Below are 26,011 nucleotides of genomic sequence, written 5' to 3'. Positions count from 1 at the left end.
ATGACCCAGTCTCTATTTGCAACAGGTAAGGTATAGACCATATCCAACCAGCCCGTGCTTGCAAAACTCAAAACACAGTGTCCAACATTAGATGTGATTCCATAATTTGATGACATTTGTTAAATAATCCTCAGTGTGCTGAGAATTACACTGACAACCAAGTTAATATTGTCAGTTGACCTCACAGTGTGGCACATTTGCCTTTACTGGAAGCTACATATATTAATACACAGGGCTCCGTTCTTTGCAGACAGAAAGAACATGTACATACATTATACCAGTTTCAGCTAAACAGAATAAGCGACAGTCATTCACTGGCTCATTTCTTAGGACAATGCCTTAACTAATCAGGGTCAAGCTGCCTGGTTTAAATTTCGAACAATGCTTGGCAGTTAACTGTCGGTCACCATCACTGGTGGATTCCCCATGGCAAGGCCTTTACCAATCAGAGTCCACTTGCCAACCAATCAGCACTCTCTTCTTATACTGTATAAGTTGTTGTTCTCCCCTTATGTTGATATTCTTGTGAAGTATCCTGATGAGTGCAAGACGAAAAGCTTCAACCTGTCTCTTTTTTCAGCAATACTAAAGTTCTGTATTACTAAATGACTAAAACGTCGATCTGGTTTTTCAGCCTATCACATTAAAACTCTGACCCTTCAGCCTTTAGAAGCTGTTTCTCTTTATTTACTCTGTCAAAACTCTCCATGATTTTAAAGTCCTCTATCAAATCTCCACATAACCTTTTTTTTCTCAGAAGAACAATCCAGCTTCTCTATATTTGGAGCCAATTTTCAATCGGATTGTGAAAGTGAAACTCCTTCAAACATTGGGTAGAATCTTCCCCCGTTGGGTGGATTGTGTGTGGGTGGGCACGGACCCAATTGGGTCTGCATCATCATTTTACATGGCCAAGCCAATTAAGGCCTGCCCAGCGCTCCCTGTGTGGGCAGGGGTGCAGGGCTCTCTAAGATGGGGCTTGCGCACTTTCACACATGTGTGCACAGAGCTGCCTCAGGGAGATTAGTTTAAGTGCCAAAAATTTTAATAAAGAAAAATAATTTTTTAAGATGTGTCCCCTCATGTGACAGTGTCACATGAGCTGGGACATGTCAATGAACTTTAATGAAAAAGTTTATTTAATTTATAAGCCCTCCATGAAACCTCATCTCACCCGTGGATGAGGTTCCATGAAAAATGCGAAGGCCCCCTGGGCTTTTCGCCTGCCCGCAAACCTTAAGGTTGGACAGGTAGCTCAGTTAATTACTTTAATTTGTTTTTAAATGGCCTAAATAGGCCTTTGACAGTTTGGCAGGCACGCAGCCGAACTGAAAATCTGAATGACGCTCGCCGAGCCGAAGATTCAGCCCATTGTCATAATTGGTTCTACAGGATGTTTCATCAAATTTGTACTCCCATAAACCTAAATGGTTCAGAATTATTTCCTTCATAAAATGAAGAGGCAATCAGTCATATATGTGACTAGAAAGTAAGTGTGTATTCACAAGGTGTCAGTTAAATATATTTCCTAAATCATTGTTTGAAAGATGATGGGCTGAATCTTCCATGGAGTAATAATCACCATCAGGTTCCCACTCCACTCCCTTTTACTTACCCTACGCTGGAGCTGCCCATTTCTCGCACAGACCTCTGACCCAGGGCTGCTGGGAAATGTGTAGCACAGCTGCTCCTGGAGTCCAGTCAATGCAGGGCAGGATCATTGGGGGGAGTGAAGATATGACCCATTTTTACAGCATGAGCTGCTGTAAAGCAGTAAGTTTAAAGGTCACAGCCACTTTGACAGGAGAGATGGTAAGGGTGTTATGTAAGTGGGTAAGATGGTCGTTGGGAGGGGGTGTGGTCAGGATCAGATGGTTGGGTGTGGAGGGCATGATGGGTGGGGGCTTCACTGGGGAGTCAGGAAGGTAGTTGGCCGTGGGGAGAATTAGTCAGGTGATTAGGGTAGCCGGGTTGGGAGTATTCGGGTGGTCGGGGGCAATTGGGGGATGCTTGGGTGGTGGTCAGGGTGATAATCAGGGGGGTAGTCAGGGAGGTAGCTGAGGGGGGGGGTGGTTAGTTGCATGGTCAGGGGGTAGTCTGGGGTGGGGGCAGTTGGGTGGTCAGCGGGTAGTGGGGATAGGGGTGCAGTCTGGTGGTCGGCAGGTAGAAGGATTGGGGCGCAGTCGGGTGGTTATGGCTGGGTGGACAGGGGGGCAGTAGTATCATTAGTGTCGGATAACTGTTCTGGTAAGAGCTGAAACCATCCAAAGTCCATGGTTTAAATTGGACTATGTGATGATACCCAGTATATGGTAATGCTCAATGGAAGGTGACACTTCCCGAGCAATTCCCATGCTTGGGGACTTCCGTGGTCCCCCAGTACATCTTCCAGGTACCACCAGGGTACAACCCTCCGGAGTGTAGAGAATCTGGGCCCGTGGACCAAAGAAGTTTGCTGAAAGCATTTTTGAGAGAGAAAGAAAGAAGAATGAAAGTTTTTGCATTTATATTGTACCTTTCCCATCCTCAGTGTATCCTGAAGCACTTTCCAGCCACATGACTAGCATTTGAAATATAATCACTGTTGTGATACAGGAACAGAAGTAGACAATCTGAGCTCAGTAAATGGCAGTGAAATGCTGTGTCTTAGTGATGTACATTAAGGGGTAAATAGTTGGACAGTTTGCAGGAGAACTTCATTGCTTTCCTTTGAATTCTGTTGCAGTATCATTTACATCCACCTGAGAAGCTGCTCACAGTTTTGCATCAAGAAGACAGTATCTCCAGCAGGGCCACAATGAAAGGCCAGCCTAGTTTATGCATTAAGGTCCTTGCTGTCAGACATATGCCCATGGCCTTCAGGCTCAGGGACAAAAGTTATGCCACCACATAGTGAGTGATGCAGAGAATACAGTCAGAGTGCGGCCGCTGCACAGTGAGTGACAGAGAGAATACAGTCAGAGTGCTGCCGCTGCACAGTGAGTGACAGAGAGAATACAGTCAGAGTGCTGCCACTGCACAGTGAGTGACGGAGAAAATACAGGCAGAGTGCTACCGCTGCACGGTGAGTGACTGAGAGAATGCAGTCAGAGTGCTGCCACTGCACAGTGAGTGATGGAGAGAATACAGTCACAGTGCTGTGCAACAAAGTGAGTGATGGAGAGAATACAATCAGAGTGCTGCTGCCTCATAGTGAGTGACAGAGAGAATACAGTCAGACAGAATACAGCCAGATTGTTGCCACTGTACAGTGAGTGACGGAGAAAATACAGTCAGAGTGCTGCTGACGCATAGTGAGTAATGGAGGGAATACAGTCATAGAGCTGCCGCTGCATAGTGATTGATGGAGAGAATACTGTCAGAGTGCTGCCACTGCACAGTGAGTGACGTAGAGAATACAGTCAGAGTGCTGCTGCTGTACAGTGAGTGATGGAGAGAATACAGGCAAAGTGCTGCTGCTGCGCAGGGAGTGACAGAGAGAATAAAATTAGTGTGCTGCTGCTGTACAGTGAGTGACAGAGAGAATACAGCCAGAGTGCTGCCGGTGCACAGCGAGTGACAGAGAGAATGTTGTCAGAGTGCTGTTGCTGCACAGTGAGTAACGGTGAGAATACAGTCAGAGTGCTGCCGATGCAAAGTGAGTGATGGAGGCAATACAGTCAGAGTGCTGCTGCTGCATAGTGAGTGATGGAAAGAATACTGACAGAGTGCTGCCACTGCACAGTGAGTGCCGTAGAGAACACCGTCTGTGTGCTGCTCCTGCACAGTGAGTGATGGAAAGAATACAGTAAGAGCGCTGTTGCTGCATAGCGTGTGACGGAGAGAATACAGTCAGAGTGCTGCTGCTGCACAGTGAGTGATGGAGAGAATACATTCAGAGTGCTGCTGCTGCACAGTGAGTGACAGACAGAATACAGTTACAGTGCTGCTGCTGCACAGTGAGTGATGGAGAGAATAAAGTCAGAGTGCTGCCGCTGCATGGTGAGTGACAGAGAGAATACAGTCAGAGTGCTGCTGCTGCACAGTGAGTGACAGACAGAATACAGTTATAGTCCTGCTGCTGCACAGCGCTTGACAGAGAAAATACAGTTAGAGTGCTGCTGCTGCACAGCGAATGACAGAGAGAATGCAGTTAGAGTGCTGCTGCTGCACAGTGAGTAACGGTGAGAATTCAGTCAGAGTGCTGCTATTGCACAGTGAGTGACGCGGAGAATACAGTCAGAGTGCAGCCACTGCATAATGAGTGAAAGACAGAATACCGTCAGAGTGCTGCCACTGCACAGATAGTGACAGAGAGAATACAGTCAGAGTACTGCCACTGCACACTGAGTGACAGGAAGAATCCAGTAAGAGTGCTGCTGCTGTACATAGAGGACAGAGAGAATACAGTCAGAGTGTTGCCACTGCACAGCAAGTGACAGAGAGAATACAGTCAGAGAGCTGCTGCTGCACAGTGAGTAATGGTGAGAATACAGTCAGTGTGGAGCCACTGCACAGTGAGTGAAACACAGAATACAGTCAGAGTGCTGCTGCTGTACAGTGAGTGATGGAGAGAATACAGGCAAAGCGCTGCTGCCGCACAGGGAGTGACAGAGAGAATACAGTCCGAGCGCTGACGCTGCACAGTGAGTGACAGAGAGAATAAAATTAGTGTGCTGCTGCTGTACAGTGAGTGACGGAGAGAATACAGTTAGAGTGCTGCTGCTGTACAGTGAGTGTTGGAGAGAATACAGGCAAAGCACTGCCGCTGCATAATGAGTGATGGAGAGAATACTGACAGAGTGCTATAAAAGCACAGTGAGTGTCAGAGAGAATGCAATTAGTGTGCTGCTGCTGTACAGTGAGTGACTGAGAGAATACAGTCAGAGTGCTGCCACTGCACAGCGATTGACAGAGAAAATACAGTCCGAGTGCTGCCGCTGCACAGTGAGTGATGCAGATAATAGTCAGAGTGCTGCCACTGCACAGTGAAAGAAAGAGATAATACAGTCAAAGTGCTGCTGCTGCACAGTGAGTGATGCAGAGAATACAGTCAGAGTGCTGCCACTGCACAGTGAGTGACAGGGAGAATACAGTAAGAGTGCTGCTGCTGTACATAGAGGACAGAGAGAATACAGTCAGAGTGTTGCCACTGCACAGCAAGTGACAGAGAGAATACAGTTAGAGTGCTGCTGCTGTACAGTAAGTGACAGAGAGAATACAGGCAAAGCGCTGCTGCTGCACAGGGAGTGACAGAGAGAATGCAGTCCGAGTGCTGTCACTGCACAGTGAGTGACAGAGAGAATAAAATTAGTGTGCTGCTGCTGTACAGTGAGTGACAGAGAGAATACCGTCAGAGTGCTGCCACTGCACAGCGATTGACAGAGAAAATACAGTCAGAGTGCTGCCGGTGCACAGCGAGTGACAGAGAGAATATTGTCAGAGTGCTGTTGCTGCACAGTGAGTAAAGGTGAGAATACAGTCAGAGTGCTGCCGATGCAAAGTGAGTGATGGAAGCAATACAGTCAGAGTGCTGCCGCTGCATAGTGATTGATGGAGAAAATGCTGACAGAATGCTGTAAAAGCACAGTGAGTGTCAGAGAGAATACAATTAGTATGCTGCTGCTGTACAGTGATTGACTGAGAGAATACAGTCAGAGTGCTGCCACTGCACGGCGATTGACAGTGAAAATACAGTCCGAGTGCTGCCGCTGCACAGTGAGTGATGCAGATAATAGTCAGAGTGCTGCCACTGCACAGTGAAAGAAAGAGTTAATACAGTCAAAGTGCTGCTGCTGCACAGTGAGTGATGCAGAGAATACAGTCAGAGTGCTGCCACTGCACAGTGAGTGACAGGGAGAATAGAGTAAGAGTGCTGCTGCTGTACATAGAGGACAGAGAGAATACAGTCAGAGTGTTGCCACTGCACAGCAAGTGACAGAGAGAATACAGTTAGAGTGCTGCTGTTGCACAGTAAGTGACAGAGAGAATACAGGCAAAGCGCTGCTGCTGCACAGGGAGTGACAGAGAGAATGCAGTCCGAGTGCTGTTGCTGCACAGTGAGTGACAGAGAGAATAAAATTAGTGTGCTGCTGCTGTACAGTGAGTGACAGAGAGAATACCGTCAGAGTGCTGCCACTGCACAGCGATTGACAGAGAAAGTACAGTCAGAGTGCTGCCGGTGCACAGCGAGTGACAGAGAGAATATTGTCAGAGTGCTGTTGCTGCACAGTGAGTAAAGGTGAGAATACAGTCAGAGTGCTGCCGATGCAAAGTGAGTGATGGAAGCAATACAGTCAGAGTGCTGCCGCTGCATAGTGAGTGATGGAGAGAATGCTGACAGAGTGCTGTAAAAGCACAGTGAGTGTCAGAGAGAATACAATTAGTATGCTGCTGCTGTACAGTGATTGACTGAGAGAATACAGTCAGAGTGCTGCCACTGCACGGCGATTGACAGTGAAAATACAGTCCGAGTGCTGCCACTGCACAGTGAGTGATGCAGCTAATACAGTCAGAGTGCTGTCACTGCACAGTGAAAGAAAGAGATAATACTGTCAGAGTGCTGCTGCTGTACAGTGAGTGATGCAGAGAATACAGTCAGTGTGCTGCCACTGCACAGTGAGTGACAGGGAGAATACAGTAAGAGTGCTGCTGCTGTACATAGAGGACAGAGAGAATACAGTGAGAGTGTTGCCACTGCACAGCAAGTGACAGAGGGAATACAGTTAGAGTGCTGCTGCTGTACAGTGAGTGACGGAGAGAATACAGGCAAAGTGCTGCTGCTGCACAGGGAGTGACAGCGAGAATAATAATTAGTGTGCTGCTGCTGTACAGTGAGTGACAGAGAGAATATAGTCAGAGTGCTGCCGCTGCACAGCGATTGACTGAGAAAATACAGTCAGAGTGCTGCCGGTGCACAGCGAGTGATAGACAAATACTGTCAGAGTGCTGTTGCTGCACAGTAACGGTGAGAATACAGTCAGAGTGCTACCGCTGCATAGTGAGTGATGGAGAGAATACTGACAGAGTGCTGTAAAAGCACAGTGAGTGACAAAGAGAATACAATTAGTGTGCTGCTGCTGTACAGTGAGTGACTGAGTGAATACAGTCAGAGTGCTGCCACTGCATGGCGATTGACAGAGAAAATACAGTCCGAGTGCTGCTGCTGCACAGTGAGTGATGCAGAGAATACAGTCAGAGTGCTGCCACTGCACAGTGAAAGGAAGAGATAATCCAGTCAGATTGCTGCTGGTGCACTGTGAGTGACGGAGTGAACACAGTCAGAGTGTTGCTGCTGCACAGTGAGTGATGGAGAGAATACAGTCAGAGTGCTGCTGCTGCACAGTGAGTGACAGACAGAATACAGTTACAGTGCTGCTGCTGCACAGTGAGTGACGGAGAGAATACAATCAGAGTGCTGCCGCTGCATAGTGAGTGACAGAGAGAATATAGTTTGAGTCCTGTTGCTGCACGGCGCTTGACAGAGAAAATACAGTCAGAGTGCTGGCACTGCAAAGCGAATGACAGAGAGAATGCAGTTAGAGTGCTGCTGCTGCACAGTGAGTAACGGTGAGAATTCAGTCAGAGTGCTGGTGTTGCACAGTGAGTGACGCAGAGAAAACAGTCAGAGTGCTGCCACAGCATAATGAGTGAAAGACAGAATACAGTCAGAGTGCTGCCGCTGCACAGAGAGAATACAGTCAGAGTGCTGCCACTGCACAGTTAGTGACAGGGAGATTCCAGTAAGAGTGCTGCTGCTGTACATTGAGAACAGAGGGAATACAGTCAGATTGTTGCCGCTGCACAGCAACTGACAGAGAGAATAAAGTCAGAGTGCTGCCGCTGCACAGTGAGTGACAGGGAGATTACAGTAGGAGTGCTGCTGCTGTACATAGAGGACAGAGAGAATACAGTCAGAGTGCTGCTGCTGCACAGTAAAGGTGAGAATACAGTCAGAGTGCAGCCGCTGCACAGTGAGTGAAAGAGAGAATACAGTCAGAGTGCTGCTGCTGTACAGTGAGTGATGGAAAGAATACAGGCAAAGCGCTGCCGCTGCACAGGGAGTGATGGAGAGAATACAGTCTGAGTGCTGTAAAAGTACAGTGACTGACAGAGAGAATACAATTAGTGTGCTGCTGCTGTACATTGAGTGACTGAGGGACTACGGTCAGATTGCTGCCACTGCACAGCGATTGACAGAGAAAATACAGTCAGAGTGCTGCAGCTGCACAGCGAGTGACAGACAAAATACTGTCAGAGTGCTGTTGCTGCACAGTAACGATGAGAATACAGTCAGAGTGCTGCCGATGCAAATTGAGTGATGGAGGCAATACAGTCAGAGTGCTGCCGCTGCATAGTGAGTGATGGAGAGAATACAGTCAGAGTGCTGTAAAAGCACAGTGAGTGACAGAGAGGATACAATTAGTGTGCTGCTGCTGTACAGTGAGTGACTGAGAGAATACAGTCAGAGTGCTGCCACTGCATGGCGACTGACAGAGAAAATACAGTCCGAGTGCTGCTGCTGCACAGTGAAAGAAAGAGATAATACAGTCAGAGTGCTGCTGGTGCACAGTGAGTGACGGAGTGAACACAGTCAGAGTGTTGCTGCTGCACAGTGAGTGATGGAGGGAATACTGTCAGAGTGCTGCTGCTGCACAGTGAGTGACAGACAGGATACAGTTACAGTGCTGCTGCTGCACAGTGAGTGACAGAGAGAATACAATCAGAGTGCTGCCACTGCACAGCGAATGACAGAGAGAATGCAGTTAGAGTGCTGCTGCTGCACAGTGAGTAATGGTGAGAATTCAGTCAGAGTGCTGGTGTTGCACAGTGAGTGACGCGGAGAATACAGTCAGAGTGCTGCCACTGCATAATGAGTGAAAGACAGAATAAAGTCAGAGTGCTGCCGCTGCACAGAGAGTGACAGAGAGAATACAGTCAGAGTTCTGCCACTTCACAGTGAGTGACAGGGAGAATCCAGTAAGAGTGCTGCTGCAGTACATAGAGGACAGAGGGAATACAGTCAGAGTGTTGCCAATGCACAGCAACTGACAGAGAGAATACAGTCAGAGTGCTGCTGCTGCACAGTGAGTGACGGACAGATTACAGTCAGAGTGCTGCCACTGCACAGTGAGTGACAGGGAGATTACAGTAAGAGTGCTGCTGATGTACATAGAGGACAGACAGAATACAGTCAGAGTGCTGCTGCGGCACAGTAAAGGTGAGAATACAGTCAGAGTGCAGCCGCTGCACAGTGAGTGAAAGAGAGAATAAAGTCAGAGTGCTGCCACTGCATGGTGAGTGACAGAGAGAATACAGTCAGAGTGCTGCTGCTGCACAGTGAGTGACAGACAGAATACAGTTATAGTCCTGCTGCTGCACAGCGCTTGACAGAGAAAATACAGTTAGAGTGCTGCTGCTGCACAGTGAATGACAGAGAGAATACAGTCAGAGTGCTGCTATTGCACAGTGAGTGACGCGGAGAATACAGTCAGAGTGCAGCCACTGCATAATGAGTGAAAGACAGAATACTGTCAGAGTGCTGCCACTGCACAGATAGTGACAGAGAGAATACAGTCAGAGTACTGCCACTGCACACTGAGTGACAGGGAGAATCCAGTAAGAGTGCTGCTGCTGTACATAGAGGACAGAGAGAATACAGTCAGAGTGCTGCTGCTGCACAGTGAGTGACAGACAGAATACAGTTATAGTCCTGCTGCTGCACAGCGCTTGACAGAGAAAATACAGTTAGAGTGCTGCTGCTGCACAGTGAATGACAGAGAGAATACAGTCAGAGTGCTGCTATTGCACAGTGAGTGACGCGGAGAATACAGTCAGAGTGCAGCCACTGCATAATGAGTGAAAGACAGAATACCGTCAGAGTGCTGCCACTGCACAGATAGTGACAGAGAGAATACAGTCAGAGTACTGCCACTGCACACTGAGTGACAGGGAGAATCCAGTAAGAGTGCTGCTGCTGTACATAGAGGACAGAGAGAATACAGTCAGAGTGTTGCCACTGTACAGCAAGTGACAGAGAGAATACAGTCAGAGAGCTGCTGCTGCACAGTGAGTAATGGTGAGAATACAGTCAGTGTGCAGCCGCTGCACAGTGAGGGAAACACAGAATACAGTCAGAGTGCTGCTGCTGCACAGTGAGTGACGGAGAGAATAGAGTTAGAGTGCTGCCACTGCACAGTGAGTGACGTAGAGAATACAGTCAGAGTGCTGCTGCTGTACAGTGAGTGATGGAGAGAATACAGGCAAAGCGCTGCTGCCGCACAGGGAGTGACGGAGAGAATACAGTCAGAGTGCTGCCGCTGCACAGCGATTGACAGAGAAAATACAGTCAGCGTGCTGCCGGTGCACAGCGAGTGACAGAGAGAATATTGTCAGAGTGCAGTTGCTGCACAGTGAATAACGGTGAGAATACAGTCAGAGTGCTGTCGATGCAAAGTGAGTGATGGAGGCAATACAGTCAGAGTGCTGCCGCTGCATAGTGAGTGATGGAGAGAATACAGTCAGAGTGCTGCTGCTGTACAGTGAGTGATGGAGATAATACAGGCAAAGCGCTGCTGCCGCACAGGGAGTGACAGAGAGAATACAGTCCGAGTGCTGACGCTGCACAGTGAGTGACAGAGAGAATAAAATTAGTGTGCTGCTGCTGTACAGTGAGTGACGGAGAGAATACAGTCAGAGTGCTACCACTGCATAGTGAGTGACAGAGAGAATACAGTTAGAGTGCTGCTGCTGTACAGTGAGTGATGGAGAGAATACAGGCAAAGCACTGCCGCTGCACAGGGAGTGACGGAGAGAATACAGTCAGTGCTGCCGCTGCACAGCGATTGACAGAGAAAATACAGTCAGCGTGCTGCCGGTGCACAGCGAGTGACAGAGAGAATATTGTCAGAGTGCAGTTGCTGCACAGTGAGTAACGGTGAGAATACAGTCAGAGTGCTGTCGATGCAAAGTGAGTGATGGAGGCAATACAGTCAGCGTGCTGCCGCTGCATAGTGAGTGATGGAGAGAATACTGACAGAGTGCTGTAAAAGCACACTGAGTGTCAGAGAGAATGCAATTAGTGTGCTGCTGCTGTACAGTGAGTGACTGAGAGAATACAGTCAGAGTGCTGCCACTGCACAGCGATTGACAGAGAAAATACAGTCCGAGTGCTGCCGCTGCACAGTGAGTGATGCAGAGAATACAGTCAGAGTGCTGCCACTGTACAGTGAAAGAAAGAGATAATACAGTCAAAGTGCTGCTGCTGCACAGTGAGTGATGCAGAGAATACAGTCAGAGTGCTGCCACTGCACAGTGAGTGACAGGGAGAATACAGTAAGAGTGCTGCTGCTGTACATAGAGGACAGAGAGAATACAGTCAGAGTGTTGCCACTGCACAGCAAGTGACAGAGAGAATACAGTTAGAGTGCTGCTGCTGTACAGTAAGTGACAGAGAGAATACAGGCAAAGCACTGCTGCTGCACAGGGAGTGACAGAGAGAATGCAGTCCGAGTGCTGTCGCTGCACAGTGAGTGACGGAGAGAATACAGTTAGTGTGCTGCTGCTGTACAGTGAGTGATGGAGAGAATACAGGCAAAGCACTGCCGCTGCACAGGGAGTGACGGAGAGAATACAGTCAGAGTGCTGCCTTTGCACAACAAGTGACAGAGAGAATATTGTCAGAGTGCTGTTGCTGCACAGTGAGTAAAGGTGAGAATACAGTCAGAGTGCTGCAGCTGCACAGCGATTGACAGAGAGAATACAGTCAGAGTGCTGCCACTGCACCGTGATTGACGGAGAAAATACAGTCAGAGTGCTGCTGCTGCACAGTGAGTGACAGACAGAATACAGTTACAGTGCTGCTGCTGCACAGTGAGTGATGGAGAGAATAAAGTCAGAGTGCTGCCGCTGCATGGTGAGTGACAGAGAGAATACAGTCAGAGTGCTGCTGCTGCACAGTGAGTGACAGACAGAATACAGTTATAGTCCTGCTGCTGCACAGCGCTTGACAGAGAAAATACAGTTAGAGTGCTGCCGCTGCACAGCGAATGACAGAGAGAATGCAGTTAGAGTGCTGCTGCTGCACAGTGAGTAACGGTGAGAATTCAGTCAGAGTGCTGCTATTGCACAGTGAGTGACGCGGAGAATACAGTCAGAGTGCAGCCACTGCATAATGAGTGAAAGACAGAATACCGTCAGAGTGCTGCCGCTGCACAGTGAGTGACAGGGAGAATCCAGTAAGAGTGCTGCTGCTGTACATAGAGGACAGAGAGAATACAGTCAGAGTGTTGCCGCTGCACAGCAACTGACAGAGAGAATACAGTCAGAGTGCTGCTGCTGCATAGTGAGTGACAGACAGAATACAATTAGTTTGCTGTTGCTGCACAGTGAGTGACGGACAGATTACAGTGCTGTTGCTGCACAGTGAGTGACGGAGAGAATACAGTCAGAGTTTTGCTGTTGCACAGAGAGTGACAGACAGAATTCAATTAGTTTGCTGTTGCTGCACAGTGAGTGACGGACAGATTACAGTCAGAGTGCTGCCACTGCACAGTGAGTGACAGGGAGAATACAGTAACAGTGCTGCTGCTGTACATAGAGGACAGAGCGAATACAGTCAGAGTGTTGCCGCTGCACAGCAACTGACAGAGAGAATACAGTCAGAGTGCTGCTGCTGCTGCACAGTGAGTGACAGACAGAATACCGTTACAGTGCTGTTGCTGCACAGTGAGTGACGGACAGATTACAGTCACAGTGCTGCCACTGCACAGTGAGTGACAGGGAGAATACAGTAACAGTGCTGCTGCTGTACATAGAGGACAGAGAGAATACAGTCAGAGTGCTGCTGCTGCAGAGTAAAGGTGAGAATAGAGTCAGAGTGCAGCTGCTGCACATTGAGTGAAAGACAGAATACAGTCAGAGTGCTGCTGCTGTACAGTGAGTGACGGAGAGAATACAGGCAAAGCGCTGCCGCTGCACAGAGTGTGACAGAGAGAATAAAGTCTGAGTGCTGTAAAAGTAGAGTGAGTGTCAGAGAGAATACAATTAGTGTGCTGCTGCTGTACAGTGAGTGACTGAGAGAATACAGTCAGAGTGCTGCCTCTGCACAGCGAGTGACAGGCAAAATACTGTCTGAGTGCTGTTGCTGCACAATAACGGTGAGAATACAGTCGGAGTGCTGCCGACGCATAGTGAGTGATGGAGAGAATACAGTCAGAGTACTGCCACTGCACAGTGAGTGACGTAGAGAATACCGTCAGTGTGCTGCTGCTGTACAGTGAGTGACAGACAGAATACAGTTACAGTGCTGCTGCTGTACAGTGAGTGATAGAGAGAATACAGACAAAGCGCTGCCACTGCACAGCGAGTGACAGAGAGTATACAGTCTGTGTGCTGCTGCTGCATATTGAGTAACGGTGAGAATACAGTCAGAGTGCTGCCGATGCAAAGTGAATGATGGAGGCAATACAGTCAGAGTGCTGCCGCTGCATAGTGAGTGATGGAGAGAATACTGACAGAGTGCTGTAAAAGCACAGTGAGTGACAGAGAGAATACAATTAGTGTGATGCTGCTGTACAGTGAGTGACTGAGAGAATACAGTCAGAGTGCTGCAGCTGCACAGTGAGTGATGCAGATAATACAGTCAGAGTGCTGCCACTGCACAGTGAAAGAAAGAAATAATGCAGTCAGAGTGCTGCTGCTTCGCAGTGAGTGATGCAGAGAATACAGTCAGAGTGCTGCCACTGCATAGTGAGTGACAGAGAGAATACAGTTAGAGTGCTGCTGCTGCACAGTGAGTAACGGTGAGAATTCAGTCAAAGTGCTGCTGCTGCACAGTGAGTGACGCGGAGCATACAGTCAGAGTGCAGCTACTGCATAGTGAGTGAAAGACAGAATACAGACAGAGTGCTGCTGCTGCACATAGAGTGACAGAGAGAATACAGTCAGAGTGCTGCCACTGCATATTGAGTGACAGGGAGAATACGTTAAGAGTGCTGCTGCTGTACATAGAGGACAGAGAGAATACAGTCAGAGTGTTGCCGTTGCACAGCAAGTGACAGAGTGAATACAATCAGAGTGCAGCCGCTGCACAGTGAGTGAAAGACAGAATACAGTCAGAGTGCTGCTGCTGTACAGTGAGTGACAGAGAGAATACAGGCAAAGCGCTGCCGCTGCACTGGGAGTGACAGAGAGAATACGGTCTGAGTGCTGTAAAAGTACAGTGAGTGACAGAGAGAATACAATTAGTGTGCTGCTGCTGTACAGTGAGTGTCTGAGAGCATACAGTCAGAGTGCTGCCACTGCACAGCGAGTGACAGACAGAATACTGTCAGAGTGCTGTTGCTGCACAGTAACATTGAGAATACAGTCAGAGTACTGCCGACGCATAGTGTGTGATGGAGAGAATACAGTCAGAGTGCTGCTGCTACATACTGAGTGATGGAGAGAATACTGTCAGAGTGCTGCCACTGCACAGTGTGTGACATAGAGAATACCGTCAGTGTGCTGCTGCTGCATAGTGATTGACAGACAGAATACAGGCAAAGTGCTGCAACTGCACAGCGAGTGACAGGGATAATGCAGTCAGAGTGCTGCCACTGCATAGTGAGTGACAGAGAGAGTACAGTTAGAGTGCTGCTGCTGCACAGTGAGTAACGGTGAAAATTCAGTCAGAGTGCTGCTGCTGCACAGTGAGTGACGCGGAGCATACAGTCAGAGTGCAGCCAGTGCATAGTGAGTGAAAGACAGAATATAGAAGAGTGCTGCCGCTGCACAGAGAGTGACAGAGAGAATACATTCAGAGTGCTGCCACTGCACAGTGAGTGACAGGGAGAATCCAGTAAGAGTGCTGCTGCTGTACATAGAGGACATAGAGAATACAGTCAGAGTGTTGCCGCTGCACAGCAACTGACATAGAGAATACAGTCAGAGTGCTGCTGCTGCACGGTGAGTGACAGAGAGAATACATTCAGAGTGCTGCCACTGCACAGTGAAAGAAAGACATAATACAGTCAGAGTGCTGCTGCTGCACAGTAAGTGAAGGATTGAATACAGTCAGAGTGTTGCTACTGCACTGTGAGTGATGGAGAGAATACAGTAAGAATGCTACTGCTGCATAGTGAGGGACGGAGAGAATACAGTGAGAGTGCTGCTGCTGCACAGTGAGTGATGGAGAGAATACAGTCAGAGTGCTGCTGCTGCTCAGTGAGTGACAGAGAGAATACAGTGAGAGTGCTGCTGCTGCACAGTGAGTGATGGAGAGAATACAGTCAGAGTGCTGCTGCTGCTCAGTGAGTGACAGAGAGAATACAGTGAGAGTTCTGCTGCTGCACAGTCAGTGACGTAGAGAATACAGTCAGACTGTTGCCGCTGCACAGTGAGTGACATAAGAAATGCCATCAGAGTGCTGCTACTGCACAGTGAGTGACGGAGAGAATACAGTCAGAGTGCTGCTGCTGCACATTGAGTGACAGAGAGAATATAGTCAGAGTGCAGCCGCTGCACAGTGAGTGAAAGACAGAAGACAGTGAGAGTGCAGCCGCTGCACAGTCAGTGATGGAGAGTATACAGTCAGAGTGCTGCCGCTGCATAATGAATCACAGAGAGGATATAGTCAGAGTGCTGCCACTGCACAGTGATTGACGGAGAAAATAGAGTCAGAGTGCTTCCGCTACACACCGAGTGACAGAGGAAATCCTGTCAGAGTGCTGCTGCCGCACAGTGAGTAACGGTGAGAATACAGTCAGAGTGCTGCCGCTGCACAGTGAGTGATGCAGAGAATACAGTCAGAGTGCTGCCACTGCACAGTGAGTGACAGAGAGAATATTGTCAGAGTGCTGTTGCAGCACAGTGAGTAATTTTGAGAATACAGTCAGAGTGCTGCTGATGCAAAGTGAGTGATGGAGAATACAGTCAGAGTGCTGCCACTGCACAGTGAAAGAAAGAGATAATACAGTCAGAGTGTTGCCGCTGTACAGTGAGTGACAGAGAAAATACTGTCAGAGTGCTGCTGCTGCACAGTGAGTAACAGTGAGAATACAGTCAGAGTGCTGCCGACGCATAGTGAGTGATGGAGAGAACACAGAGTGCTGCCGCTGCATAGCAAGTGACAGAGAGAATACTCTCAGAGTGCTGCTGCTGCACAGTGAGTGATGCAGAGAATACAGTCAGAGTGCTGCCACTGCACAGTGAAAGAAAGACATAATACAGTCAGAGTGCTGCTGCTGCACAGTGAGTGAAGGAGTGAATACAGTCAGAGTGTTGCTACTGCACAGTGAGTGACAGAGAGAGTACAGTTAGTGTGCTACTGCTGCATAGTGAGGGACGGAGAGAATACAGTGAGAGTGCTGCTGCTGCACAGTGAGTGATGGAGAGAATACAGTCAGAGTGCTGCTGCTGCACAGTGAGTGACGTAGAGAATACAGTCAGAATGCTGCTGCTGCACAGTGAGTGACATAAGAAATGCCATCAGAGTGCTGCTACTGCACAGTGAGTGACAGAGAGAATATAGTCAGAGTGCAGCCGCTGCACAGTGAGTGAAAGACAGAATACAGTGAGAGTGCAGCCGCTGCACAGTCAATGATGGAGAGTATACAGTCAGAGTGCTGCCGCTGCATAATGAATCACAAAGAGGATATAGTCAGAGTGCTGCTACTGCACAGTGAATGACGGAGTGAATACAGTCAGAGTGCTGGTGCTGCACAGTGAATGAAAGACATAATACAGTCAGAACGCTGCTTCTGCACATGGAGTGTCAGAGAGAATACAGTCAGAGTGCTGCCGACCCATAGTGAGTAATGGAGGGTATACTGTCAGAATGCTGCCACTGCAAAGTGAGTGATGTAGAGAATACAGTAAGAGTGCTGCTGCTGTACAGTGAGTCACGGAGTGAATACAGTCAGAGTGTTGCTACTGCACAGTGAGTGACAGAGAGAGTACAGTTAGTGTGCTACTGCTGCATAGTGAGGGACGGAGAGAATACAGTGAGAGTGCTGCTGCTGCACAGTGAGTGATGGAGAGAATACAGTCAGAGTGCTGCTGCTGCACAGTGAGTGACGTAGAGAATACAGTCAGACTGCTGCTGCTGCACAGTGAGTGACATAAGAAATGCCATCAGAGTGCTGCTACTGCACAGTGAGTGACAGAGAGAATATAGTCAGAGTGCAGCCGCTGCACAGTGAGTGAAAGACAGAATACAGTGAGAGTGCAGCCGCTGCACAGTCAATGATGGAGAGTATACAGTCAGAGTGCTGCCGCTGCATAATGAATCACAAAGAGGATATAGTCAGAGTGCTGCTACTGCACAGTGAATGACGGAGTGAATACAGTCAGAGTGCTGGTGCTGCACAGTGAATGAAAGACATAATACAGTCAGAACGCTGCTTCTGCACATGGAGTGTCAGAGAGAATACAGTCAGAGTGCTGCCGACACATAGTGAGTAATGGAGGGTATACTGTCAGAATGCTGCCACTGCAAAGTGAGTGATGTAGAGAATACAGTAAGAGTGCTGCTGCTGTACAGTGAGTCACGGAGAGAATACAGTTAGAGTGCTGCCGCTGCACATTGAGTGATAGAGAGAATGCAGTAAGAGCGCTGCTGCTGTACAGTGGGAAACAGAGAGAATAGAGTCAGAGTCCTGCCGCTGCACAGCGCTTGACAGAGAAAATACAGCCAGAATGCTGCTGCTGCACAGCGAGTGACAGAGAGAATACAGTCAGCGTGCTGCTGCTGCACAGTGAGTAACGGTGAGAATACAGTCAGAGTGTGTGCCACTGCACAGCGACTATCGCGGAGAATACAGTCAGAGTGTAACTACTGTATAGTGAGTGAAGGTCAGAATACAGTCAGAGTGCTGCTGCTGCACAGTGAGTAATGGTGAGAATACAGTCAGAGTGCAGCCGCTGCACAGTGAGTCAAAGACAGAATACATTCAGAGTGCTGCCAATTCACAGTGAGTGACAGAAAGTATATAGTTAGGGTGCTGCTGCTGCAGAGTGAGTGACGGAGAGAATACAGTCAGAGTGCTGATGCTGCACTGTGAATGACAGAGAGAATGCAGTCAGAGTGCTGCCACTGCATAGTGAGTGACAGAGAGAATAAAGTAAGAGTGCTGCCGCTGCACAGCGCTTGACAGAGAAAATACAGTCAGAGTGCTGCCGCTGAACAGCTGTGACAGAGAGAATACAGTCAGAGTACTGCTGCTGCACAGTGCGTAATGGTGAGAATACAGTCAGAGTGCAGCCGCTTCACAGTGATTCAAAGACAGAATACATTCAGAGTGCTGCCAATTGACAGTGAGTGACAGAAGGTATATAGTTAGGTTGCTGCTGCTGCATAGTGATTGATGGAGAGAATACAATTAGAGTGCTGCTGCTGCACAGTGACTGACAGAGAGAATATAGTAAAAGTGCTGCTGCTGCGCAGTGAATGATGGAGAGAATACAGTCAGAGTGCTGCTGCTGCACATTGAGTGACAGGGAGAATACAGTAAAACTGCTGCTGCTGTACAGAGAGGACAGAGAGAAACAGTCAGAGTGCTTGCCGCTGCACAGTGGTGACAGAGAGAATACTGTCAGTGTGCTGCCGCTACACAGTGAGTGACGGAGAGAATACAGAGTGCTGCCGCTGCACAGTAAATGAAAGACATAATACAGTCCTAGTTCTGCTGCTGCACATTGAGTGTCAGAGGGAATACAGTCAGAGTGCTGCCGACGCATAGTGAGTAATGGAGGGAATACAGTCAGAGTGCTGCCTCTGCATAGTAAGTGATGTAGAAAATACAATAAGAGTGCTGCCGCTGCACAATGAGTGACGGAGAGAATACAGAGTGCTGCCGCTGCACATGGAGTGACAGAGAGAATACAGTAAGAGCGCTGCTGCTGTACAGTGATTGACGGAGAGAATACAGCCAAAGAGCTGCTGCTGCACAGTGAGTAATGGTGATAATACAGTCAGAGTGCTGCCGCTGCCCATGAGTGACAGAGAGTATAAAGTAAGAGTGCTGCTGCTGCACAATGGGAGACGGAGAGAATAGAGTCAGAGTCCTGCCGCTGCACAGCGCTTGACAGAGAAAATACAGTCAGAGTGGTGCTGCTGCACAGTGAGTGACAGAGAGAATACATCAGAGTGCTGGCGCTGCATACTGAGTGACGGAGAGAATACAGTCAGAGTGCTGCTGCTGTACAATGAGTGATGGAGAGAATACAGGCAAAGCGCTGCTGCTGCACAGCGAGTGACAGAGAGAATACAGTCCGAGTGCTGTCGCTCCACAGTGAGTGACAGAGAAAATAAAATTATTGTGCTGCTGCTGTACAGTGAGTGACAAAGAGAATACAGTCAGAGTGCTGCCACTGCACAGCGATTGACAGAGAAAATAAAGTCAGAGTGCTGCTGCTGCACAGTGAGTGACAGACAGAATACAGTTACAGTGCTGCTGCTGTACAGAGTGATGGAGAGAATACAGGCAAAATGCTGCCACTGCATAGTGAGTGACAGAGAGAATACAGTTAGAGTGCTGCTGCTGCACAGTGAGTAACGGTGAGAATTCAGTCAGAGTACTGCTGCTGCACAGTGAGTGACGCGGAGAATACAGTTAGAGTGCAGCCACTGCATAGTGAGTGAAAGACAGAATACAGACAGAGTGCTGCCGCTGCACAGAGTGACAGAGAGAATACAGTCAGAGTGCTGTTGCTGCACAGTAACGGTGAGAATACACTCAGAGTGCTGCCAACACAAAGTGAGTGATGGAGGCAATACAGTCAGAGTGCTGCCGCTGCATAGTGACTGATAGAGAGAATACTGACCGGGTGCTGCCACTGCACTGTGAGTGCCATAGAGAATACCGTCAGTGTGCTGCCACTGTATACTGACTGACTGAGAGTATACAGTCAGAATGTTGCCGCTGTACAGTGAGTGACAGAGAGAATGAAGTCAGAGTGCCATCGACGCATAGTGAGTGATGGAGAGAATACAGTCAGAATGCTGCCACTGCACAGTGAGTGACGTAGGGAATATTTTCAGAGTGCTGCTACTGCACAGTGAGTGAAAGACATAATACAGTGAGAGTGCAGCTGCTGCACAGTGAGTGACGGAGAGTATACAGTCAGAGTGCTGCCACTGCATAATGAGTGACAGAGAGAATATAGTCAGAGTGCTGCTGCTGCAGAGTGAATGACAGAGAGAATACATTCAGAGTGCTGCCGTTGCACAGTGAGTGACAGAGAGAATACAGTTAGACTGCTGCTGCTGTACAGTGAGTGACGTAGAGAATACTGTCAGAGTGCTGCCGCTGCACAGCGAGTGACAGAAAGAATACAGTCAGAGTGCTGCCGCTGCACAGGGAGTGTCAGAAAGAATACAGTCAGAGTGCTGCCGCTACACAGCTAGTGACAGAGAGAATATTCTCAGAGTGCTGCTGCTGCACAGTGAGTGATGCAGAGAATACAGTCAGAGTGCTGCCACTGCACAGTGAAAGAAAGACATAATACAGTCAGAGTGCTGCTGCTGCACAGTGAGTGAAGGATTAAATACAGTCAGAGTGTTGCTATTGCACAGTGAGTGACGGAGAGAATACAGTAAGAGCGCTACTGCTGCATAGTGAGGGACGGAGAGAATACAGTGAGAGTGCTGCTGCTGCACAGTGCCTGATGGAGAGAATACAGTCAGAGTGCTGCCACTGCACAGTGAGTGACAGAGAGAATATTGTCAGAGTGCTGTTGCTGCACAGAGTAATTTTGAGAATACAGTCAGAGTGCTGCTGATGCAAAGTGAGTGATGGAGAATACAGTCAGAGTGCTGCCACTGCACAGTGAAAGAAAGAGATAATACAGTCAGAGTGTTGCCGCTGTACAGTGAGTGACAGAGAAAATACGGTCAGAAAGCTGCTGCTGCACAGTGAAAGAAAGAGATAATACAGTCAGACTGCTGCTGCTGCACAGTGAGTGACATAAGAAATGCCATCAGAGTGCTGCTACTGCACAGTGAGTGACAGAGAGAATATAGTCAGAGTGCAGCCGCTGCACAGTGAGTGAAAGACAGAATACAGTGAGAGTGCAGCCGCTGCACAGTCAATGATGGAGAGTATACAGTCAGAGTGCTGCCGCTGCATAATGAATCACAAAGAGGATATAGTCAGAGTGCTGCTACTGCACAGTGAATGACGGAGTGAATACAGTCAGAGTGCTGGTGCTGCACAGTGAATGAAAGACATAATACAGTCAGAACGCTGCTTCTGCACATGGAGTGTCAGAGAGAATACAGTCAGAGTGCTGCCGACCCATAGTGAGTAATGGAGGGTATACTGTCAGAATGCTGCCACTGCAAAGTGAGTGATGTAGAGAATACAGTAAGAGTGCTGCTGCTGTACAGTGAGTCACGGAGTGAATACAGTCAGAGTGTTGCTACTGCACAGTGAGTGACAGAGAGAGTACAGTTAGTGTGCTACTGCTGCATAGTGAGGGACGGAGAGAATACAGTGAGAGTGCTGCTGCTGCACAGTGAGTGATGGAGAGAATACAGTCAGAGTGCTGCTGCTGCACAGTGAGTGACGTAGAGAATACAGTCAGACTGCTGCTGCTGCACAGTGAGTGACATAAGAAATGCCATCAGAGTGCTGCTACTGCACAGTGAGTGACAGAGAGAATATAGTCAGAGTGCAGCCGCTGCACAGTGAGTGAAAGACAGAATACAGTGAGAGTGCAGCCGCTGCACAGTCAATGATGGAGAGTATACAGTCAGAGTGCTGCCGCTGCATAATGAATCACAAAGAGGATATAGTCAGAGTGCTGCTACTGCACAGTGAATGACGGAGTGAATACAGTCAGAGTGCTGGTGCTGCACAGTGAATGAAAGACATAATACAGTCAGAACGCTGCTTCTGCACATGGAGTGTCAGAGAGAATACAGTCAGAGTGCTGCCGACACATAGTGAGTAATGGAGGGTATACTGTCAGAATGCTGCCACTGCAAAGTGAGTGATGTAGAGAATACAGTAAGAGTGCTGCTGCTGTACAGTGAGTCACGGAGAGAATACAGTTAGAGTGCTGCCGCTGCACATTGAGTGATAGAGAGAATGCAGTAAGAGCGCTGCTGCTGTACAGTGGGAAACAGAGAGAATAGAGTCAGAGTCCTGCCGCTGCACAGCGCTTGACAGAGAAAATACAGCCAGAATGCTGCTGCTGCACAGTGAGTGACAGAGAGAATACAGTCAGCGTGCTGCTGCTGCACAGTGAGTAACGGTGAGAATACAGTCAGAGTGTGTGCCACTGCACAGCGACTATCGCGGAGAATACAGTCAGAGTGTAACTACTGTATAGTGAGTGAAGGTCAGAATACAGTCAGAGTGCTGCTGCTGCACAGTGAGTAATGGTGAGAATACAGTCAGAGTGCAGCCGCTGCACAGTGAGTCAAAGACAGAATACATTCAGAGTGCTGCCAATTCACAGTGAGTGACAGAAAGTATATAGTTAGGGTGCTGCTGCTGCAGAGTGAGTGACGGAGAGAATACAGTCAGAGTGCTGATGCTGCACTGTGAATGACAGAGAGAATGCAGTCAGAGTGCTGCCACTGCATAGTGAGTGACAGAGAGAATAAAGTAAGAGTGCTGCCGCTGCACAGCGCTTGACAGAGAAAATACAGTCAGAGTGCTGCCGCTGAACAGCTGTGACAGAGAGAATACAGTCAGAGTACTGCTGCTGCACAGTGCGTAATGGTGAGAATACAGTCAGAGTGCAGCCGCTTCACAGTGATTCAAAGACAGAATACATTCAGAGTGCTGCCAATTGACAGTGAGTGACAGAAGGTATATAGTTAGGTTGCTGCTGCTGCATAGTGATTGATGGAGAGAATACAATTAGAGTGCTGCTGCTGCACAGTGACTGACAGAGAGAATATAGTAAAAGTGCTGCTGCTGCGCAGTGAATGATGGAGAGAATACAGTCAGAGTGCTGCTGCTGCACATTGAGTGACAGGGAGAATACAGTAAAACTGCTGCTGCTGTACAGAGAGGACAGAGAGAAACAGTCAGAGTGCTTGCCGCTGCACAGTGGTGACAGAGAGAATACTGTCAGTGTGCTGCCGCTACACAGTGAGTGACGGAGAGAATACAGAGTGCTGCCGCTGCACAGTAAATGAAAGACATAATACAGTCCTAGTTCTGCTGCTGCACATTGAGTGTCAGAGGGAATACAGTCAGAGTGCTGCCGACGCATAGTGAGTAATGGAGGGAATACAGTCAGAGTGCTGCCTCTGCATAGTAAGTGATGTAGAAAATACAATAAGAGTGCTGCCGCTGCACAATGAGTGACGGAGAGAATACAGAGTGCTGCCGCTGCACATGGAGTGACAGAGAGAATACAGTAAGAGCGCTGCTGCTGTACAGTGATTGACGGAGAGAATACAGCCAAAGAGCTGCTGCTGCACAGTGAGTAATGGTGATAATACAGTCAGAGTGCTGCCGCTGCCCATGAGTGACAGAGAGTATAAAGTAAGAGTGCTGCTGCTGCACAATGGGAGACGGAGAGAATAGAGTCAGAGTCCTGCCGCTGCACAGCGCTTGACAGAGAAAATACAGTCAGAGTGGTGCTGCTGCACAGTGAGTGACAGAGAGAATACATCAGAGTGCTGGCGCTGCATACTGAGTGACGGAGAGAATACAGTCAGAGTGCTGCTGCTGTACAATGAGTGATGGAGAGAATACAGGCAAAGCGCTGCTGCTGCACAGCGAGTGACAGAGAGAATACAGTCCGAGTGCTGTCGCTCCACAGTGAGTGACAGAGAAAATAAAATTATTGTGCTGCTGCTGTACAGTGAGTGACAAAGAGAATACAGTCAGAGTGCTGCCACTGCACAGCGATTGACAGAGAAAATAAAGTCAGAGTGCTGCTGCTGCACAGTGAGTGACAGACAGAATACAGTTACAGTGCTGCTGCTGTACAGAGTGATGGAGAGAATACAGGCAAAATGCTGCCACTGCATAGTGAGTGACAGAGAGAATACAGTTAGAGTGCTGCTGCTGCACAGTGAGTAACGGTGAGAATTCAGTCAGAGTACTGCTGCTGCACAGTGAGTGACGCGGAGAATACAGTTAGAGTGCAGCCACTGCATAGTGAGTGAAAGACAGAATACAGACAGAGTGCTGCCGCTGCACAGAGTGACAGAGAGAATACAGTCAGAGTGCTGTTGCTGCACAGTAACGGTGAGAATACACTCAGAGTGCTGCCAACACAAAGTGAGTGATGGAGGCAATACAGTCAGAGTGCTGCCGCTGCATAGTGACTGATAGAGAGAATACTGACCGGGTGCTGCCACTGCACTGTGAGTGCCATAGAGAATACCGTCAGTGTGCTGCCACTGTATACTGACTGACTGAGAGTATACAGTCAGAATGTTGCCGCTGTACAGTGAGTGACAGAGAGAATGAAGTCAGAGTGCCATCGACGCATAGTGAGTGATGGAGAGAATACAGTCAGAATGCTGCCACTGCACAGTGAGTGACGTAGGGAATATTTTCAGAGTGCTGCTACTGCACAGTGAGTGAAAGACATAATACAGTGAGAGTGCAGCTGCTGCACAGTGAGTGACGGAGAGTATACAGTCAGAGTGCTGCCACTGCATAATGAGTGACAGAGAGAATATAGTCAGAGTGCTGCTGCTGCAGAGTGAATGACAGAGAGAATACATTCAGAGTGCTGCCGTTGCACAGTGAGTGACAGAGAGAATACAGTTAGACTGCTGCTGCTGTACAGTGAGTGACGTAGAGAATACTGTCAGAGTGCTGCCGCTGCACAGCGAGTGACAGAAAGAATACAGTCAGAGTGCTGCCGCTGCACAGGGAGTGTCAGAAAGAATACAGTCAGAGTGCTGCCGCTACACAGCTAGTGACAGAGAGAATATTCTCAGAGTGCTGCTGCTGCACAGTGAGTGATGCAGAGAATACAGTCAGAGTGCTGCCACTGCACAGTGAAAGAAAGACATAATACAGTCAGAGTGCTGCTGCTGCACAGTGAGTGAAGGATTAAATACAGTCAGAGTGTTGCTATTGCACAGTGAGTGACGGAGAGAATACAGTAAGAGCGCTACTGCTGCATAGTGAGGGACGGAGAGAATACAGTGAGAGTGCTGCTGCTGCACAGTGCCTGATGGAGAGAATACAGTCAGAGTGCTGCCACTGCACAGTGAGTGACAGAGAGAATATTGTCAGAGTGCTGTTGCTGCACAGAGTAATTTTGAGAATACAGTCAGAGTGCTGCTGATGCAAAGTGAGTGATGGAGAATACAGTCAGAGTGCTGCCACTGCACAGTGAAAGAAAGAGATAATACAGTCAGAGTGTTGCCGCTGTACAGTGAGTGACAGAGAAAATACGGTCAGAAAGCTGCTGCTGCACAGTGAAAGAAAGAGATAATACAGTCAGACTGCTGCTGCTGCACAGTGAGTGACATAAGAAATGCCATCAGAGTGCTGCTACTGCACAGTGAGTGACAGAGAGAATATAGTCAGAGTGCAGCCGCTGCACAGTGAGTGAAAGACAGAATACAGTGAGAGTGCAGCCGCTGCACAGTCAATGATGGAGAGTATACAGTCAGAGTGCTGCCGCTGCATAATGAATCACAAAGAGGATATAGTCAGAGTGCTGCTACTGCACAGTGAATGACGGAGTGAATACAGTCAGAGTGCTGGTGCTGCACAGTGAATGAAAGACATAATACAGTCAGAACGCTGCTTCTGCACATGGAGTGTCAGAGAGAATACAGTCAGAGTGCTGCCGACCCATAGTGAGTAATGGAGGGTATACTGTCAGAATGCTGCCACTGCAAAGTGAGTGATGTAGAGAATACAGTAAGAGTGCTGCTGCTGTACAGTGAGTCACGGAGTGAATACAGTCAGAGTGTTGCTACTGCACAGTGAGTGACAGAGAGAGTACAGTTAGTGTGCTACTGCTGCATAGTGAGGGACGGAGAGAATACAGTGAGAGTGCTGCTGCTGCACAGTGAGTGATGGAGAGAATACAGTCAGAGTGCTGCTGCTGCACAGTG

This window comes from Carcharodon carcharias, chromosome 5, assembly GCF_017639515.1.
Source record: "Carcharodon carcharias isolate sCarCar2 chromosome 5, sCarCar2.pri, whole genome shotgun sequence".
Taxonomy (NCBI): Eukaryota; Metazoa; Chordata; class Chondrichthyes; order Lamniformes; family Lamnidae; genus Carcharodon; species Carcharodon carcharias.
The sequence above is the reverse complement of the archived record's forward strand: the minus strand, read 5'-3'. Positions refer to the sequence as shown.